At 48.3% G+C, this 21,359-nt stretch overlaps 1 long non-coding RNA gene and 1 other non-coding gene across 2 annotated transcripts in view; both read left to right on the forward strand.

Annotated features, from left to right (window-relative positions):
- Positions 1-21,359, forward strand: part of LOC131423452 (uncharacterized) — a 114,855-nt gene that overhangs the window by 65,987 nt on the left and 27,509 nt on the right. The gene's annotated exons all lie outside the window — the stretch shown is intronic.
- Trnaa-ugc (transfer RNA alanine (anticodon UGC)) lies at positions 20,425-20,497 on the forward strand. The gene has a single exon. It is a non-coding gene; the product is annotated as a tRNA-Ala (tRNA).

Below are 21,359 nucleotides of genomic sequence, written 5' to 3' on the forward strand. Positions count from 1 at the left end.
TCCTGGATTTTGGTCTCATCAGAAATACATCTGAAGACAATGGGTACAAAGGGACGGGGTGAGGAGGTAGTTTCTAAATTTGGAAGTCATAAACTTATGGAGAAATCTATACTATTTCTAACAAACTTCTTTTAAAATGATCAACTCTGAGACTCAGAGCAGCAGTGTATCTCTGTTAGCTCTGTCCTGTCCCAAGCCCCCACACTCCAGGGACAGAGAGCACCCTGTCTTGTAAATCAGCCAGGTAGTTATAGCTGAATATTGAACTTAGAAATAAATAACCTGAATCCAAGAGATTATTTATCAAGTATCGGCAAATTATTTATGGCTAAACATGGGCACTTGAGAACTTTTTACCTGATAGCAGTACCAACCAGGAAAGCTTAAATGTGTCAAAGAGGCCCATTAGTAGAGTCACCTCTTGGTACTCGAGTTAAAGAAAGTCCTCTGGAAATCTATTTTGTTTGGGGGATGCTATCTTATTGTATACTTTGTTTTTCTTCTGTGAAGTCATCTAGACAAGGGCGAGATTGCCCTCTCCTGATGGCATGCCCAAACTACAGGTAATCTAAAATCCCTGCAATTGCGGAACAGCCCAGGAAAGCTGTCCCTAAATACAGCCAGCCCTCAGGAGACTGAAACCTGGGCGACAGCAGCAGACCGAACCTAAAAGAGGGACCTGTTTGAAAGAACCCTGGCTTCCTCCCACATGGTGTAACTGTGGCTGCGCTGAGCAAGCACGCTATTCTAGGGCAAATGCCAAGGGGCAGTATTTTTAGATTTCTCAAAAGCAATGACTGAATATATACGAATTTACAAGGAAAGCATTCATGAAGTAATGTGCTGGAAATACATCTCATTAAAAATTCCTTGAGTCAGACTTGAGTGTGACCATGCTGAGAAGCAGGAGCAGCCTGATTCGTCCATGGCACACGCGCGCACTGAGCCCTTTTCTGGGTGCCAGGCATGGGGCGCACAGGTATCAGGGAGTGTTCCCCCACACAGAGGCCTGGAGAGCAGGCTTGGCCAATGGAGATCTCTGAAAGCCAGAACAGCACCCCATCCTGCAGAGCCTGGGCGTCCGCCAGCCTCCACCCACTGGGGACGCCTCCCTCCTCGCGGAGGCCAAGGCCACACAGCGGAGAGGCATTCAGAGGCCAGGGCCCCCTTTGCTCCACTGGAGGCCCACCGGTGGTTGACTTTGGGTGGGATAGTGGGTGCCTCTCCTGGAGGCAGGCAGAGGGCAGGACAGGTAAAGGTGGCTCGGTGGAGCCAGCGGACGTGGGGCACCTGGAGGGCTTTCGCCCCTTTCTCCTCCTTGGCTAAGAGCCTCTGCCCGAGTGCCAGCTTCTCCTCTGCTGTAAACAGATGCTCTCCATCAGCGAGGGGTCCGAAGCAGGTCAGCAGTTTCCCTCGCAGCCCTGAGAGAAGGCAGCCTCCCTTTCCCGCCTTGACTGCCTGCTCTGTCATCTAATTGGCCCCGTGTGTCCACTTGCCTGCCCTCTGCCCCTGGAGGACACTGTGATTGGCTCAGCGTGGGCCTGCCCATGTCCTTCAGAAGAGGGCATCTGCCCACCCAAGTCCCCGGGGCCAGGTGCTTTGGAGAAGGGTTCTGTTCTAACACACACTTAGGACAATTCAACAAACGCTAGGCAGTGCACTTGCTGTAGGACTGTGTGAGTGCACACGGCAGGTGGCCCATGCCAAAATTTGGGTCCGCAGGACGCTTTGTCCCTGACGCCTGCAGGGGACGTCTCCTAAGCAGGACAGATGCAGGAGAGCAGGGGGTCAGGAGTGGCTCTAGTGCTTCAGAGCTGGCCGTCTGGTCCCGCAGCCCCTAGCCTGGGGAAGCTGTGTGAATTCATTTTTAGTTTAGCACAGGTACAGATGGTTGCATAAAGTGACACAGATATATGCATACAGGTTAGTGTAAACAGAGAAGGCCTAAAGGAAAGAATGGGTCACCATCAATGAGAATACTTAGCTCCTTTTCATGCTTGTTGATGTCCTCTTGAATATGTGAAATTAGGGTTTTTAAAATTGGTTCTTTTTAGTTATACAGGACAGTAGATTTCATTTTGATATAATTATACAAGTACGGAATATATCTTATTCTGAATAGGACTCCATGCTCAGGGAGATACGCGATGGTGAGATCCGTATATGTACATAGGAAAAGTAGATCAGATTTATTCCAATATCTTTCCTATTTCTATCCCACCTCCCTTCCCTTCATTTCCCTTTGTCTCATCTACTGAACATCTATTCTTCCCCTCACACACCTCTACCTTATTGTGGGTTCGCATCCACATTTCAGCAAAAGCATTCAACCTTTGATTTGGGGAGATTGGTTTATTTCATTTAGCATGATAGTCTCCAGATCCATTTACTGGCAAATGCCATGATTTCATTCTTCTTTATGGCGGAGTAATATTCCATTGTGTATATATACCACAATTTCCTTACCCATTCATCTGTTGAAGGGTGTTAGGTTGGCTTCATAACTTAGCTATTGTGGATGGAGTTGCTATAAACATTGATGTGGCTGTGTCACCGTTGTATGCTGATTTTAAATCCTTTGGATATAAACCAAGGAGTGGGATAGCTGGGTCAAATGGTGGTTCCATTCCTAGTTTTTTGAGGAGTAGCCATACTGCTTTCCAGAGTGGTTGTCCCAATTTGCAGTCCCATTAGCAACGTATGAGTGGGCTTTTCCTCACATCCTTGCCAACATTTATTATTGGTTGTATTCTTATTGCTACTCTGATTGGCATGAGATGGAATCTCAGTGTACTTTCAATTTGCATTTCTCTAATTGCTAGAGATGTTGAACATTTTTTCATATATTCTAACCTGTTATACATTGTATTTTTTTAGGAATATTTCAGTGAGAATTTTTGTATTTGTGTTCATGATAGATATTTGTGGTTTTCTTGCAATATTTTTGGTGTGAGGGTACAACTAGTCTGAACATTTGATAATGTTCCTTCTTCTAACTGGCTAATGTCTTTGATGTTTGGTAGAATTCACCAGCTGACCCATCTGGGTCTAGTTTGCTTTCTTTAGAAGTCTGTTAATTATTGATTCAAGTTATGTAATAGACATGAAGCTATTGTGGTTAGCCATTTATCCACGTACATCTTGTAAGTTTGTGTCTTTTGAGAAATTGGTCCATTTAATCCGTTTCCAAATTGTGGGAATAGGGCTCTCTGTTCATGTATACTTGATTGTTCTGTAGGTGTCTAGGGGGTCAACAGGGTGCACCTTCTTTTGTCTCTGTGATTTATGGTAGGACTTTCCCCCCATAGTTAGCCTGGCTACAGCTTTATCAATTTTATTGATCTTTTCAAGGAAACAACTCTTTATTTCATTGATTTTTCTCTAGTATTTTGTGTTTTCACTTGTATGAATTTTCACTCTAATATGTATTTACTTATGTATCTATGTGCTGGGGATTGAACCCAGGGGCACTCTACCACTGAGTTACAGCCTTCGCCATTTTGAGTTTTTTAAATTTTGAGACAGGGTCTTGCCAGGTTGCCCAGGCCTTGAACTTGTGACCCTCCTGCCTCGGCCTCCCAGGGTGCTAGGATTACCGGCCGAGCCACAGTTCCTGGTTGTTATTTGATTTCTTCTGCTTGCTGCGGGTCTGAATTGCTCGTGAACCCCTCCTCCTTTCTTCTTTCTCTGTCTTTTTGGTCTTCAATGACAGAGTGTAGATTTCAGTGTCTTATTTTCTAACAGACACAGTTATAAACTTCCCTCTCAGAGCTGCTTTCTTCCTATCTCACAGGTTTTCATGTTTGTATTTTCACTTTAATTTAATTCAAATATTTAAAAAATCTCTCCTGTAACCTCATTTTTGACCCACATTTTATTTTAAAATGTATTGTTCACCTTCCGTGTTTGAGGATTTGTATATAAAAATCTTGTATTGATTTCTAGTTTCATTCTCTTGTGGTCTGAGGACACACTTCGCATGAATTCTGTTCTCTTACATTCGTTAGGATGCGTTTCGTGCTCCACTTTGCGCTTTATCGCAGTGTGTGCTCCAGCGAGCCTGAGACGGGCGTGCACGCCGGCGCCACCACGTGGCTGGTGCGGCACCTGCAGGGCTTTCCGGGGACGACCTGCTCATAGTACCCCCACGGGGTGGATTCCTCTCATTACTGCTCTTTCAGCTTCTGCCTCCTGGGTTCAGGGAGCTTTTGTAGCTGCACACATGTTTCAGATTGTCGTGTCTTCTTGGGGAATTGTCCCTTCACAGCTGTGACACGTCTTGACCCCTGTGGTCACTCCTGGGCTAAGCCTGCCTTGTCAGATAAACTAGTAGCTCCAGCGCTTTGGGCTAGCATTGGCTTCCTCCATTTCCTTTCTTTCAACGGGGACTGTACACCTGAAATGAATTTCTGTATACGGCGTGTAGGTGGAGCTGTTTGGGGAACACACTCTTTTATGGGAGCACCATCATTACGCTGAATCGTGGGGTTCATTGTGCTGTGTTCACACACGCGCGACGCGCCCTCTGAGCCGTCTGGTTCGGAGTCAGTACTTCTCTTGGCTCCTGAAGGGCTTCTCCGTTGGGGGTCTTTCCTCCACACCTTGCTGGTCTCTCAGGCAGCCATTCCAAAGTGCCTAGGCCCAGCCACCCAGGCAGCAGGAAGGTACTCTCATGTTTCAGGGCTGCAGGCTGAAGGTCATGTGGTCCGGTTTCTGGCCAGGACCCTCCTGCTGGTAGGGCTGCTTTCCACTGGGTCCTCTCCTCTGCAGGTGCAGGGACAGTCTGCTCTTAGGAGGACACCAGCAGATAAGCCCTGCCTCCTGACTTCCAGATCCTGGAGGCCCCTCCTCAAGGGCCTCTGTACTGGGCTCAGCTCTGCAGCACTGATCTGGGGTGGCACACCTTGGGAGCCTCCATGGCACATGCTTGGGGGAGCCTGGCTTTTCCCTGCTGGTTTTGAGGGGCATTTAGTGCCCTGCTTACCCTGTCCCCCATGGACACCACCCCTGTGGTCAGGATTCTGCCGTCAGCTCTCTGCAGTTGTTTGTTCTCAACACTTACACTGCTTGGTGTCTTTGGAATGTTCTGGATCTGTGGTTTCATACCTGGCATTAATCCTGAGACGTTTCCAGCCAACATCACGTGCTCTGTTGTCTTTTATCTTCCTTCTGTGTTTCTGCTGTGCGTGGGTTTGCCTGCACCCTTGGCACGTTGCCCACCACTCCGGGGTGCTTGGTCTGCTTTCTCCCTTCGTATTCTACTCTGGGAGGTTTCTGCTGGGTGCCGCCCCTGCCACCCTTCCTCCTCTGCTGCATGGACACTGCTCCTTATTTCTGCCTCCCTCGGCTGACTTCCCGCACTCCCCTGTGCTTCTCTGACTCCCTCTTTCCTCTCGTCCAACCCAAAGGCTCTTTCACGTCCTCTTCTTTTACATCAGCGCTCTGAATGTGCCACTCTCCATGATCCTAAATTCCCAGGTTGGGTCTGTTCCTGATGTCTCCTTTACCTATTCAGAATGTGTGGCTCTTTAAATTTTGTTTTTTTTTTTTTCATGTTTTGGAATGCCCCAACTTTTCTGTTGAAAGATGGACATGTTGCATTAGGAGTAGAGGCTGGGTGAGGAGTCCTGCAGTGTGGATGGACACTAGGTATCTACCCAGGGCTCGTTTCTTTTGTCCTGTTCAGGTCTCCCCACTGGACTCTGGACTCCTTCTAGAGAGTCTGGGTGGGGCCCAGCCCTAGCCCGTTGTTCTGATCCCAGAGCCTGTTAGTGTGCCCTCTGATCAGGGTAAGGTCATGGCCTCTGACCTTCAGGAGGTCTCCGGGTTTTCATGGACCTGTGACTTTCACGGTATTTCTCCTTCCCTCCCCTGGCAGGGAGACTTGGTTATGTGGATCCCTCTGGGCACATTTCACAGTGACCACTCCTCCAACCGGCTCCTCCAGAGGCACAAGGACCTGGTTCCTGGAGCACCACTGTGAGGACCTAGTGGTCCTGGGTCGCAGCTCACACGTGTTGGCCTCCAGTGGTTTGTGAACCTGTCCGCTCCAGTGTTCAGGTCTGTCCCTACCAGTGCCTGGCTCTGGGGCTTCTGCTGCAGGTAAGAAAGCTCGCTGCACCTCTAGACTTCAGAGTGACGGTCTGCCTTGCAACCTTGGTGCTGGATAGGTCCCAGAAGAGGTGTTGGCTCAGTTTCAGTTGTAACTCTGTGCTTTACTTGTAAGAGTGAGAACGTTGAGCCCAAGCTCTGCATGTGTGGACGCTGACATAGTAGCAGTGGCCATCTGGCTGATTCTGCAGAACTGGAGTGAGTCACACAGCCTTGCGGAGACACCCCAGAGTCCTCTTGTCTGTGGCCTGTACACAATTTACAACAAATACACAGGCTGCTAAACAAAGAGCTATTTCACCCATTCCTGGAGCTCCGCTGGTGATGCTGTGTCCAGGGAACCAAGTGCAGAGGGAGGTTTCCCTGGGTCCCCTGCAATGCAGGCTGTGACTCACTTTTGTCTGTTTCCCTGAATGAAGGACCAGTGACTCACACTGACTCCTCAAGGCTGTGGTGTAACGAATGGGGCAGTTGGTCCTGGACAGCGCTCTCCTCCTCCCCTGTGATTCTGGGGGAGCCTTGGTCAGACTCTGCGGTGACTGGCTGCAAACGCAGAGCTTCCCTGGTGTCTCTTTGGAGGCTGTTTCTGAAGAGCAGAATACAGGGCAAGCCTGCGTCGTTCAGCTTGTCCTTCACATGGGGCAAATCACAAGGTCATGACCACAGGAGGCAGAATCCCAACACGGCCCCAGGGAGCACAGGGATCCCAAGACCAGCACAGACTCTGCTCTGTGCGGAGTGGCAGGAAGGCCCACAGAAAAGAGCAGATCCGGGCTGGGGATGTGGCTCAAGCGGTAACGCACTCGTCTGGCAAGCGCCGGGCGCTGGGTTCCATCCTCAGCACCACATGTAAAGATGTTGTGTTCACCGAAAACTGAAAAATAAATATTAAAAAGTTCTCTCTCTCTCTCTCTGTCTCCCCTCTTCTCTCCTCTCCTCTCCTCCCTCTGGGTGGCCCCGTGGTCCCTGACTGTCCACTAGTTCCTCAGAGTGTACCTGTGAGAAAGGGGATGGGGTTGTTTGAAGGGATGAGTGCTGTCCTTGAATTAAACTCCCTGCCCTGGCCCAGCTAGGATCCCTGCTGGGCACTGCTCTCAGATGCTGGGAGAGCTCAGGTTAAAAGAAAGGTAGGAATTTCCTGCTCACGACCTGCAGGTGGAAACAGGAATTCCCCCCAAAGCAATAAAGAAAATGCGAAGCCAAGGATGTTGTGCTCAGGCCTGGGCTTCTGGGTCTGGAAAGCTGAGGTTTCTTTTAAGCCACATCCCCTGCGGGGCTGTTTACACTCAGGCCCAGTGGAACAAACTCTCAGTAGATGCAATTAAAACACCGTCTCCAAGGTGAAGCACAGCCAGGCGCTGGGCTGACGGCTTGCAGTGTACCAAGACCATTCACCTACAGCGTTTGCTGGAATGGCTTTAGCAAATTGCTCCACCACTTCATTCACTTCTGGTAAAACACCATCCAGATCTAGAAACTGGGTGGGGGCTTCTGCTGCAGGGGTGTCTGTGAGTGCAGTGACCTTGTGCTTCACATAAAGGCTGAGCCCAGCAATGGCCACTGCAGAGAACTCTGCTGCCTGTTTCCACATGGGGCCTGAGCTGCAGAACAGGGAGCAGCAGCTGCTTGGACGAGGGCCAGAGGCAGAGCAGACCTGCGCACTCGGGGCTGAATTGGGGCTTTGTGAGTAGGGGAGAACTGCTTACAGGGAAAGCTGTCCACCCCAACTGGGGTCAGCTCTGCTTCAAAGGCAGATCAACCCCTGCTGACTGGGAGCCTTGAGATTCTCTGCTAGCACCTCAGCCTGTCAGTTCTGCTCTGGATACATGGGCCAGGTCTGGGCCCCCAGGCAGAGCCTCTAGTTGTGCACTGGGAACACCAAGTCACTGCAGAGTTTTGCTGGACACTTCTTACACACAGCAGAGTAAGTTATTTATTGCTTCTAAACCTCGGTTTCTTCCTCTGTTAAATGGGGAGATGGCGGTCTCTCTGTGGTGTGACCATGAATCCGCGTATTTCCCAGGACACACTTAGACAGCAGTCCCTGTGGAATGCTGTCGGTGCGCCAGCTCCCACGGCAGCAACACGGTCCACCTTGCCCGGATGGCGTGCCCTGTGGGAGGATCCCACGGCCGTACTGGGCTGGATATGCCGGCTTAGTTCAGACCCCAAACGAAACAGGAGTTGGTGTTTGACCACCCTCCTGCCTCTCCTCACCAGACAGCATTCCTTTCAGAAAAGAGAGCAGCTCGGGTACATTTTTATGTCTTACTGGAAATTGCTTCCACTGAAACTCCTCCCAGACACATTTGTCTTTGGAAAGCAAAGGTTGATTTTAAGAGAACTCTCCCTTGCCCTCACTACTCACAGACACACACCACTTCAGCTATACAATTGTCAGAGAGGAGGGATTTGTCTGTCCCCTGAGTCCCCCAGGTCCCCCCAGGAACCACCCGAGGGGCAACCCTGCATGGCCTCTACTGGCTGTTGGGAAATCACTTATTCCTAGGACACAGGTGCAAAGTGGAAATACTGCTGGTGTCTCATATGTTCATTGATTCCTGTAGCCTTGAAGTAGATTTAAATAAACGTTCTTACTGCAAGTGTTCATTATCAGTGCTATGCCCATAAAAATACCTCCAATTTAGAAAAAGACTGTCTATTAAACATGAGCACAGCTTTGGGTTTGGCACTTTCATGGAAATTGTACTATGTCTGACCTGTGCACCTCTTTGACTTCCGTGGTCTTCAGGGTTAGACCTGCTCAAAGGGGGCTGCCATTTCAGCCGATCTGAAAACGCAGAAGTGTGGACACCAGGTCTTGTCACAGTCGAGCTGATTCAAGTGACGCTGCAGTTGGCACCCCCAATGATCTAGGCGTTCCATTGGAATGGCGAAAATACTGTTTTGATGACTTGAAAAGAAAAGAATGCTTTGGAAGTTGTTCCTAGTTGGACATCATTCTCTGTCCAGTGTAGTTCACGGCTGAATGAGTTTAAGGGGTCCTAATGCTTCTTCAAGTGGGAAAAGGCTCCTGTTGTGGGTCTGAGACACACACATCTTGATGATGCCATGTGCTGAGGGGACCTGAGCCTCTCTCTTCTGTTCTGGTTCTGAAAGTTAAAGTGTGTTTCTGGATACTTTCCAACTGAGCATGTCTAAACCCTCAGGTCAAAGCTAGGGCTCCTCTGAAGGACTCCCCACACATGGGATGATAGATTGACATTATCTATCTTGAATCGCAAGTTACTTCATTCGGGTCATTAGGAGAAATGCAGAGTTTTGTTGGGTTGTTGTCCCCATCTGTTGCCTCTGGGCACAGAGGGCCTTGACCAGACCCCTCCTTTTGTCCACTGGTTGTCAGTGAGGCCAAGTCTGAGAAAGACCCCTCTCAGACCCTGTGAGTTAGGTAACAAAGGGATGACAAACCCATACTCTTCCCGAAAACACAAAAGGGAATCTAAGTGATGAAACAGAAAAGGGTGTGATGTGATAGGGCAAAACCCCAGGCATGACCCATCCGTCTAGGTCCAGCCCTTCCCACTCTTCTCTAGACACCCATCTGGTCCAGGTCCATCCCTTCCTTCTCTTCTCTAGATGACCCATCTGGTCCAGGTCCAGCCCTTCCCTCTCTTCTCTAGATGACCCATCTGGTCCAGGTCCAGCCCTTCCCTCTCTTCTCTAGACACCCATCTGGTCCAGGTCCATCCCTTCCTTCTCTTCTCGATGAACCATCTAGTCCAGACCCCATCCCTTCTCTCTCTTCTCTAGATGACCCATCCATTCCAGATTCCATCCCTTCCCTCTCTTCTCTAGATGACCCATCTGGTCCAAATCCATCCGTTTGCTCTCTTAACTAAATTAACCCATGCAGACACCCTAAACTCAGGTTGTTTCTGGAAGTATACTTGAGACAAACACCCATTGCCTGTTATAGGAATTAATGAACACACGGGACTCCAACACCCATATGCCTTCAGATGTATGGTTTCAAAATCCCACAAAGGATTTTGAAAATGTCTGCTTGCTACAAACCTTCATCAGATCCATGAAGGTTACAAGTAAAGGCTGAGGATCACTAATCCCCAAATTCCACATCCAAAAATCCTTCTTTCTCGAACATTTTGAGTACTGACATAATGCCAGAAGTGGAAAGTTTCACACTATGAAACTGTCTTATGCACAAAATTACTTAAAATATTGCATAAATTTTTCTCAGGCTGTGTATATATGGTGCATGTGAAACATAAATGAACTTTGTGTTTAGAGTTGGGTCTCATCCCAAGACTTCTCTTTATGGATATGCAAATATTCCAAAATCTGAAAGAATCTATAATCAAAACACTTCTGGCCTCAAACATTTTGGATGAGGGATATTCAACCTGTACTGCCTTGGCTGATACCAAGGGTGGGAGTGTAATGGGCCCGGGGGAAGGTGGGCGCAGCCATCTCTTCGCTTCTCATCTGGCATGTAGAAGCATGTTCTGAATGGACCACAGGCATGCTGAGCAAGTGACACTTCACTCTTGCTGTAGCCCCAGTTGCCTCTTCCATTTGTCCCGGGTGCTATGTTTAAAATTATGATTTTGATGTAACCCAAGAGGTGAGAAAGATTAGGAAGCGTTCATCATGTACCAGAATCTCTTGGCACTGTGGGGAAGCAGATGGGTGCCCCCCTCTCTCAGTTTCAGCTGCAGTAACTCTGGCGTCTGAAAACTTGCATTTCTCCAAGTGTCAAAGTGACACTATTGCTGCAGGCCCAGGCAACACAGAACCGTGGCTGCAGAAGAGAAAAGCAATGGGTGGAGTCAGAGGAGGACCGGTGGGGTCCACCTCTCCTCTCCTCCCTCCTGGCTTGGGCTGGCTGTTAGCAGTGAGAGGGAGTCTCTTCCTCGGGTTTCCCAGGCATGTGTACTTTGTGAGTTCACTGATTCCTGAATTTCTCCTGTCCATTTTTCCTGGGTCATATTTTAGAACTCTATTTTACATCCTTAAGTGCATAGCATAGGGCTCATCCTTACTCAAAGTCCAGTGATGAGTTTTCAAACTGCATCCATTTAAACTCAAATCTTCTGAAATCTTGGGCAAGCTGAGCAATGCCCCTGGTTGGTCCAGGACCACGGGGCCTCTCAGAACACAGGACATTCAGCTCCAACGCCAGGAAATTCCTGGAAAAACAGGGTCAGTGAGTCGTATCACTTGGCAGTCTGCCCAAATTGTGCTTACCTCTAAACTTAATGAGCATGTGCTTTTCTACCCAAACAATTTACAAATCATTACATTAGACCTATACCAGGAATGCAAAATATTGTCTTTATTCTCAAGATCCCACTGAATAAATAAAATCTTTTTTCCTGACATCTCTTACCTTTATATGATCTTCCTATGCGGAAAAAAAAAAAAATTCCCTGTTGTCCTTATCAGACCACAGGAGCCATTTCTGGACGAAACTGGTTTTATGCTACAGATCTCCTGTGTATTTGGTGGGAAGAAGAAAATTTTTAACTTTATAAAACTTCTAAAACGCAGATTTGAAACAGTAAATTGACCCTGACCTATCTCCCAAATTGGCTATGAAAACTCCCGTGTTTGAGAGTAAACAGAACCACTTATTCTGAAGGCTTTCTAGCTCATCTCTCTTCTGGGAGGGTAATTCTGTGAACTTTCCTACAATAGTACCATGTGCCAGCAGTGGGGAAAGCATGACAAATTAGTTATAGATGTATATTAAATTACTTTCATTACCATCCTTGGTTGAGGGGCAGGTTCCCATGAGAGGGATGGCTGATCAAAGAGCCCTTCGATCCGTTGCCATGGCAATGGAGGGCTATTTTCGTTCTGATGGTAGTGCTTGCTGCTCTCAGAGAAGGAGAGAAACCAAGCCCTAAAGCATAGGGCCCTTTGTGGGTTCTGAGGAAGGCAGGCGGCCATGCTACACTTGGGTACCTTTTGCTGTAGCTTCAATCTTAATGTCCCTCAGAGGCCCATGTTTCAGAGGCCTGGTAGGAGGTGGTGGGGCCTTTAAGAGGTGGCCCTACAGTGACTTGGAGGCAGAGTGTTCACCTGGCATGCCTGAGGCACTGGGTTCGATCCTCAACACCACATAAAATAAAGTTGTTTGTTTTTTTTTTTAAAAGAGGTGCTCCTAATGGGGGTTTTGTGTCATTGAGGGCCTGCCGTCAAGGAGGCTGTGGGACTCCAGTCTCTTCTTCCTCTTCCTTTCATGTGCACCACTGACATGAGGTGAAAGTTTGCTACCTCAGGCACTTACCACGGTGTGCTGCTCCTTCCCCGCAGGCCTACAAGCAAAGCTTCTGCCTGACCATAGACTGGAAGCTTCAAAACTGAGAACCAAAATAAACCCTCTGCATAAGTTGCTTATGTCAGATCTTGTCACAGGAAGGGGGGCTGGATTTAGCCCCATCCCCTTGGCTTCACAAGCCTGGGTTTCAGATGTGTCTCAAAACCAACCTCTCTGCCAACTTCAAGCAGCCTCTGGCCTTCGGTCTTTGCTGTCCTGTGGAGGCTGCAGTGAACCTGTGGAGAGCCCTGGGGTCTCTCACAAGAGGTCACAGCCACCCTCCCATTTCTTCTCCTGTGCCCTCCTAGCTGCTGCTAGTTGCTGCTCCTCCCCCTGGGCCTCCAGGATTTGTTTTGCTTCCTAACTAAAAAAAATGTCAGCCTTTCACAATTACGCTGAGGCTGGAATTCACAGGAGCTAGAAGACATCATAGCCCTTGAATGTGAGGCCTCCTAGGAGCACCTCAATACACTCAGGCCTCCAATGAGAGAGGGAATGCACAAGTGGACAATGGCCAGACATATGTAAAAACAGAGCTCTGATCTGCCGTCTGCAGTAACCCATGCAGGAAGCCACACCACCATTTCTGTAGAAAGCAGCCCCTGGCAATGGAGGGCTATTTTCTGTTGGTAGTGCTTGCTGTTGGCAGTACTTAAGAACTGACAGTGCATCAGTCCACTTTCTGTGGCCGTGATTGAATGCCACAGGTGATTTATGAAGGAAAGACACCACCGACTCAGTTCTGGAGGCTGGCAGTGTGAGGGCATGGTGCCAGGCTTCTGGCTGTGCTGCTGCATGGTAGCATGCAGAGGCTTCCCGTGGCCAGACACAGCAGGCACGCCAGCTCGGCCGCTTTTCCTCTTCTTGTGAAGTCACCAAAGCCATCCTGGGCCCTTGTGACCTCATCTGATCCTTATCGTTTCCAAGTGTCATCAAGTGACTTGGGGGATTACATTTGAGCATGAGGTTCAGATGGGACAAACCTCCAGGACATAGCATTCCTCTCCTCACGTTTTGCTCCCCCCACCCTACTTCCAACCTGGGACCCTACAGAGAAAGCCCGATGTGTTCCCCAAACAACCACGCAGAGTGGCCGCTAGTCAGTCGGCCTTCAGCTTCCCGGTGCCCACAGGCTTTCAGGGCACTTCCAGGCCTCCCCTCCTGGCCACACCGCCCCCCATCCTGCCTCCCCTCTTCTGGCCCCGCCTCTTCTCTCCAGGCCCCACCTTCCCCCTCCTGGCCCCACCTCCCCACTCCAGGCCCCATCTCTCCTGGCCCTGTCTTCCCTCTTGGGCCCCGCCTTCCCTCTCCAGGCCCCGCCTTCCCTCTCCTGGCCCCGCCTCCCCACTCCAGGCCCTATCTCTCCTGGCTCTGTCTTCCCTCTCCTGGCCCTGTCTTCCCTCTCCTGGCCCCGCCTTCCCTCTCCTGGCCCCTCCTTCCCTCTCCTGGCCCCGCCTCCCCACTCCTGGCCCCGCCTCCCCACTCCAGGCCCTATCTCTCCTGGCCCCGCCTCCCCACTCCAGGCCCTCTCTCTCCTGGCTCTGTCTTCCCTCTCCTGGTCCCTCCTTCCGTCTCCTGGTCCCTCCTTCCGTCTCCTGGTCCCTCCTTCCGTCTCCTGGTCCCTCCTTCCCTCTCCTGGCCCTGTCTCTCCTCTCCTGGTCCCTCCTTCCCTCTCCTGGTCCCTCCTTCCCTCTCCTGGCCCCGCCTTCCCTCTCCTGGCCCCGCCTTCCCTCTCATGGCCCCGCCTTCCATCTCCTGGCCCTTCCTCCTCTCTCCCAGCCACACCTCCCGTCTCTCAGCTCCACCTCCCCTCTCCTGGCCATGCCTCCCCTCTCTTGGACATGCCCCCTCTCTCCTGGCCCTGCCTTCCCTCTCCTGGCCCCGCCTTCCCTCTCCTGGCCCCGCCTCCCCACTCCAGGCCCTATCTCTCCTGGCTCTGTCTTCCCTCTCCTGGCCCCGCCTTCCCTCTCCTGGCCCCTCCTTCCCTCTCCTGGCCCCGCCTCCCCACTCCTGGCCCCGCCTCCCCACTCCAGGCCCTATCTCTCCTGGCCCCGCCTCCCCACTCCAGGCCCTCTCTCTCCTGGCTCTGTCTTCCCTCTCCTGGTCCCTCCTTCCGTCTCCTGGTCCCTCCTTCCGTCTCCTGGTCCCTCCTTCCCTCTCCTGGCCCTGTCTCTCCTCTCCTGGTCCCTCCTTCCCTCTCCTGGTCCCTCCTTCCCTCTCCTGGCCCCGCCTTCCCTCTCCTGGCCCCGCCTTCCCTCTCCTGGCCCCGCCTTCCCTCTCATGGCCCCGCCTTCCATCTCCTGGCCCTTCCTCCTCTCTCCCAGCCACACCTCCCGTCTCTCAGCTCCACCTCCCCTCTCCTGGCCATGCCTCCCCTCTCTTGGACATGCCCCCTCTCTCCTGGCCCTGCCTTCCCTGTCCTGGCCACGCCTCCTCTCTCCAGTGTACCTATTCTTTCTGATCAAGCTTCACTCCTCTTGCTGTTCTACCCAAACAGCATTGGTGTCTGGCACAGCTCGAACTAAATAACCAGTTTGTCCTTGGGTATCTTTGTTCACACAATTTTCTGTTCCAGAAACAAAGGGGGTTGGAGGTGCTGTGGATCATTTGCAAGAGCAGTCGGACCACTTCACTCCTAAGAGCCAGGAGGTTCCTGGGCAGCCGTAGGGATGTGGGAGTGTGCCCCACCCAGGGAGCACCAGCGGTCATACATGGTGGCTCTGGAGGTTTAGAAGGAAAAGCTAGATGTCTGAAAGTAGAAAGGCAGAAAACCTCAGATGAATACAAGTGAATGGCAAATGCTCCATTCCCTGATGAGAGGACTGTTTGGACGCCTCCAGCAGGTTAAAGAACACCAGTTGCAGGAGCCCACAGGCAGTGAGGGTGAGATTTCTGGGTCAGATACAAGATGAGATAATGTCCAGGAAAGCGGTACACTCCCAGTGCTTTGTCTACCTGAAAGGAATTATGTGTGTCCGTGTAGAACAAAAGTACCTTAGTTGACCTCTACTCCTACAGAACGGTAAAACTGCCCAGTGAATAGAAAATAGAGCCCAGCACTGCACTGAGGGGACACCTGTGACCCTTCTGCTGCTTCTCAGACCCTCTGAGGGCCCTCATCTGGATGACAGAGTGGAGGTTGGGGGCTTCCATAGCAGGCTCAATGTCACAGGGTACCTTGATGCTGAGACTAGAGTCAAAAGAGGGTTGGGGTGCACCTCAGTGGGGTGCCTGGCGTGCACACAGCCCTGGGTTCAGTCCTCAGTACTGGGGTTGCAGGTGTGTATGTAGGTGGGGTATGAAAACTGTAAAAAGAAAAGAAGCCACAGCTCTCTTTTGCCCACAGCACGTCTTGCTCCACACAAGCACATGGGCACCGCCTTCCTCCTTCCTGGGGTCTCCTACAACAACTCTGCCTGGAACACCCACCTCTGTTTGTGGTTGGGCATGTGCCACAGTTCCTGGGGATGGCTGAAAATCAGTACCACTGGGATGAGCCTCAAGCAATGGCAGGTGCGACCCAATGCATGGCCTGCCAACTTGCTTCCCTGTCCTGAGTGGCACCTTCCAGAGGCATGTCCCTTAGGGCGTCTCTGCATGCCCTAGGCTGGCTGGATCAGGAACCCCACTGCAGCATTCACGTCTCCCCAGCTCAGGTGCCCTGCCCAGGTCTCTTGAGTACCCTACTTGCACCCAAACCCTCAGCCTGGGATTCCCTTAGGAGGAACCCAACCAAGACTGAGACAAACCTTCCTGGAGTGAAGATTCAGCTTCCCAATGGGACTGTTCAGAGCGCCCACTGTCCAGGCAGTTTGAGTGGACACAAAGGTCATCAGAGAAAACGGACAGAGGAGACAGTGAAAAGAGTCCAGCTTGCTGGGAATGGTTCTTTTTAATACATCCTTTGTCATCAAATGATATAGACTTCCTTACCAGGGATTTGGAACTAGCTTCAAATCCCTCTGTGCCCAGAATACCTTTAATCCTATGTAAATCATCACAATATTGATATTTCCAGATAGAGGAAATTTAATTAACCTTTGGTAAGTTCACATTTCACTCATATTTTGAAAGTAAATACTTTCAAATTTAAGATATGAAGTATAGAGAAATCAAAATTTCACACATAATATAAAATGTCTAGTGAATACTTCAATAGCTAAGCTTTAGAAATAGACATAAATCTTAAAATATTAGAAAGTAAAAAGCATAGATAGCAAAGTACTTAACTGCTGAAATGAAACAATTGCACTTTCTAAAGTATAACTGTAAGTAAAAACTCAGACTGATGAGTTCCCCAAACGTCTCTGGTAAGAACTGGTCCCCTCCTGAGGACAAGTGTACTTCATCTTCACTAAGGTGCTTCATAAGATCCTCTCCCAACAACAGCTACTGTCCAGTGATGAAATGATGATACAAGCAAGAAAACACAGGTCCCCCGTACACGTGGCTAATATGTGCACACATGATGGCAACATGACCTCATTTCACACAACTTAATCACACGCCCATTTCACAAAACATCCAAAAATAAAAAGAAAGCATTATCATCTCCATGACCAAATGCTTCAAATATGACTAGTATTATAGTGTGTGTTTGTGTGTGTATGTATATATATATATATATATATATATATATATATATTCCCCAAATTTGTCATATACTTAAAAATATACATTTAAAAACAAACCTATGAGGCTGAGGTTGAGGCTCAGTGGTAGAGCACTTGCCTAGCACGTTTGAGGCCCTGGGTTCAATCCTCAGCACCATATAAAAATAAACAAAATAAAACTATAAAAAATGACAATTTCTCATTTAAAAAACAAAACAAAAATAAACCTGTATGCAAAAGTTGATATATGATTTACATATGTGACATAGGATATATGATATATAGATACATGCACACATAAATATATATATATATATATATATAAAGAATTAAGATCAAAGTGAATTAACTTTCAGATACTCTGGGTCTAACACTGTGTTTTCCATGTTATGAAGTATTTATTGAAAGCAATCTACCATTGACTGAATATCTCACTGTATTTATATCTCATTGATTTAAACTTCCCCTATCATTGAATATTGATTATATTTACAAATATTGGCTATTATAAATAGTGCTGCAGTTGATACTTTTCTTTTACTTTTTATCTCAATTCATTTTTATGATAATTACAGTGAGTGGAATTTTTTAAATATTTTTATGAATTTTTTAAAACTTGACACACATTACTAGATCGCTCAGACATGTAATTGACATTTTTTTGTCAGCCATGCACAATAGTTATCACTTAACCATGTGCATAACTTTGTGTGGTAACATTTTTACTTTTGTCACTTTTGTACAAGAAAAAAAGACTCATGATTTTTAGGTTTAGACAGATTTTTCTTTATAGATCCCTGAGTACTGTGTTTTCTCATAATATTAACACTTTTCTTTATTTAGCAAGTATTGTCGATGACCTTAATGCCAAGTTTTATGTTAGATGCAGGAGACACAATATGAACAAAATCATCTTCTTCTTTTCTCACGGGTCTGTGGGAATGCAGTTGAATCGTAGGTTGACAGAGGTGCAGTCTGCTCTGGACACATACACAGAAGGCCACAAAAGGCCTTGTGCAAAGAGTTGTTACAGCAGGTCTAAGAACATTTACTTGTCCTTGAAAAGAACTGCGTGGCCCTTGGATGTCAAGAGGGTGTCAACCACTCTGACAAGAAAGGCTCATTGTGTCCCTGTGCCTGAACTACTTGGACAAACAATGAGGTTTGTTACTGAATGCTTGCTTTACTTCTGGGAATCTGGAAACTTGAATCTTGATAGCCCGAAACAGGCTGCCTACTTGACCAGCCCCGAATGAAATACTGGATGTCCTTCCAGCTGAGCATCTTGGTGGGCTGCATCTCATATGTGTTGTCACAGCCTGTTGCTAGGAGACTGAGCATGTTGATGACTAGGAGATTGAGCACATATGACTGAGGGAAGTGGGTCTTCTGTTGCTAGGAGATTGAGCATTGTGACTGCCTGGAGAGGACCCTCTGTTGCTAGGAGATCGAGAGCATCCTGTGTGACTGTCTGGAGAGGAGCCTTGTTGCTAGGAAATCAGACACTGCTTTGGTCTTCCCTAGCAAACTTGAAAGCAAGACCTGAAAGAATCACACTTTTTCAAAGCAACTTAATGTGTCTTAAATCAAGGTAGGAAAATAATTATATAAAAATAAATCCAGCACTCCATGGGCTAAAATACCATATTGGGCATCCAATCAAAAAATTACCAAGCTTTCTGCCAGGCTGAGTGACACATCCTTGTAATCCCAACAACTCTGAGATGCAGGAGGATTGCAAATTTAAGGCCAGCATCAGCAACTTAGTAAGGCTGAAATCTTGTCTCAAAATAAAAAGTAAAAAGGGCTAGGGATGTGATTCAGTGATTAAGTGCCCCTGGGTTCAATCCCAGGTACTAAAAAAAGTAAGTAAAATAAAATCTCTGAACAGCAGGTAAATGTGACACCTAATGAGGAAAAAAATCAAAACTCATCTAGCAATTATCAGAATGATATAATAACTAGGCAAGTAACTTAAAACAGTTTTTAACTATACCATATATTCAAGAAGCAAGAAGAAAAACCAAATATGTTAAGTAGTGACATGAAAGACATAGAAGATCCAAATGAAACTTATGGGCATGAAAATTCAAGTCTGAGATGAAAGATACAGTGTATGGGGATGTAAGTACTGAATACACACTGTAGAAGGAAAGATTAGTAAACGCAAACCACAGGGAACAGGAAACAACCACAGGAGATCACAGGGACCACTGAACTGTAGGGGTCTTCAAGCAACCAGATATGTGTGTAGATAGAATTCCAAAGGAGAGAATCCAAAGGAAAAGACAGAAAAGATTTTGAAAAGCATTAAAAGGTACCCAGTGCCACGAGGGAGAGGTCTGAAGGAGAGCACTCCCTGGCCAATGGAGCAAGAGATGAGGCCCAGGCACCGCCGACTCCCTTTCTGGGCCTCACTCCCCTGGACCTCAGAACACTGGTGCTCCTTGACTTGGGGTAGGACCACAGGAAGCTGAAGTGGCTGCAGAACCTGAATCCACCAGAGTCCCAGCGAGGCAGCACAGCGCTGTGGACCAGCTGTTGACTGCGGAGCTGCGGTCAGTGTCACCACCTAGCATCACCAGTGCCACCCAGCAAGCGCCAGTCCGAGGTCACAGCCCCGCATCTCAGGTGCTGTTTGCGCACGGCGTCCACACCATAGGGAAGTGGGAGGAGGTCACAGCCCCGCATCTCAGGTGCTGTTTGCAGGCGGCGTCCACACCATAGGGAAGTGGGAGGATCGCAGGAGCAGCCCCTGCACTTGGGAAGCACCTGCACCTGCTTCCTGTTCGGGCTGCTGGGGGTGAGTCCGCGCCTCCAGGAAGTGGTGGACCACAGAGTGGAGGGTCATCTGCATCTGCCTTCCACCCTGCCTGCACAGCTCCCTGTTCCCTCAGTCCACCATGGGGCATGCACATCTTGGTGAATGATGAGCAGCCAGGTACAGTACCTGAGGTACAGTACCTCAGGATTTGGCTTAAGGAAACCCATCTAAGACCTTGCAAGAAGGAAGAGAAAGTGTTTGGTTTGGAGCAAGGAAGTTGAAGCAATTTTTCTGATTGCTTCTATTTTGTTCTATGAAGAGGATGATGAGATGGGGAATTGAAGGTTTGACAAAAATGAAGAATATTTACCTAATTCCTGTGTAAAATGGGCATGAATGGACTAAAATGAAGACTGAAAATAGAATTGTTAGAGAAAATGCACAAGCGTTTCAGTGCCCCAAAATACACATCGGCTCTAGTCTGCAGGGATATATCCAGCCCTGCTCAGAGGTCTCAGGGCAGAAAGGGTGAGCCCTGGGACCCATCTACATGGGTAGAATTTGGCTCAGTTTAGTGTAAGACAAGTTCAAGTCAACAAGCAAGAAGGTTAAGATTAGCAAGGTAGTGGGGGGCTGGGGATATAGCTCAGTTGGTAGAGTGCTTGCCTTGCATGCACAAGGCCCTGGGTTCAATCCCCAGCACCACCAAAAAAAAAAAAAAAAAAGATTAGCAAGGTAGTGATTGAAGAGAAATAAATTCTAAGATGGACCATGAAACATGGAAGAAATTCAGATGGAAGGTGGCCAGGAAGGGAACCAGAAAGGATCGTAGCTCTCAGTATAGACAAAGCACTGAGTTATTGGAAGGATGGAGAGAATTGAAAGAAAAGGAGGTGGTGACCTGAGAAGAGCAGGTCTGAATTTACAGTAAGAATGGAAACGGTTTGCTGGCAGTCAGAGTGTTTGTAAGTGGGTGGCTGAGGTGCTGTGACAACAATGACCAAGAGATCTTGGCAGAATCATGCAAAATGACATAGCAACAGAAAACTAGAAAATTGAACCAACTGTTCACAGTGTTTCATTGAATTCATCATATTCTTTAACAAGGCTCCTTATTTGGGGACTAACTTTGAGTGACTTTCTTCATTAATGTGCCTTCCCCATGAACAGTAGCCTGAGTTCAGAAGCATGAAAGCACACTTAAGTGCACAGAAGGTGAGATGTGGAGGGAGAGATGAAAGACACCTTTGTGGCAAGATTGAGGGGAACAGGAAGAAGTGAAGTTTGATCAGCCACCCACTCTGTCAAACCTTTCAGAAGTTTGGCTTTCTTCACATGTAAAATATAAACTGTACTTCATATCTCAAGGTGGTTTTCAAGATTAAATTATGCAAGTGAAATTAAGTATCTAATGCTTGACATATGAAAAGAACTCGTATGAGAGTCACCTTTCCATTACTGTAAGAAACACCTGAGATAATCATCTTAAAAAGAAGAAAGGTCTATTTTGGCTCACAGCTTTGAAGGCTTCAGACTGTGGCTGGTGGGCTCTCTTGCTTTTGGGGCTGTG

This window comes from Marmota monax, unplaced genomic scaffold (genome assembly GCF_021218885.2).
Source record: "Marmota monax isolate L192 unplaced genomic scaffold, Marmota_monax_Labrador192_F-V1.1 WCK01_AAM20220418_F8-fsc00028, whole genome shotgun sequence".
NCBI lineage: Eukaryota > Metazoa > Chordata > Mammalia > Rodentia > Sciuridae > Marmota > Marmota monax.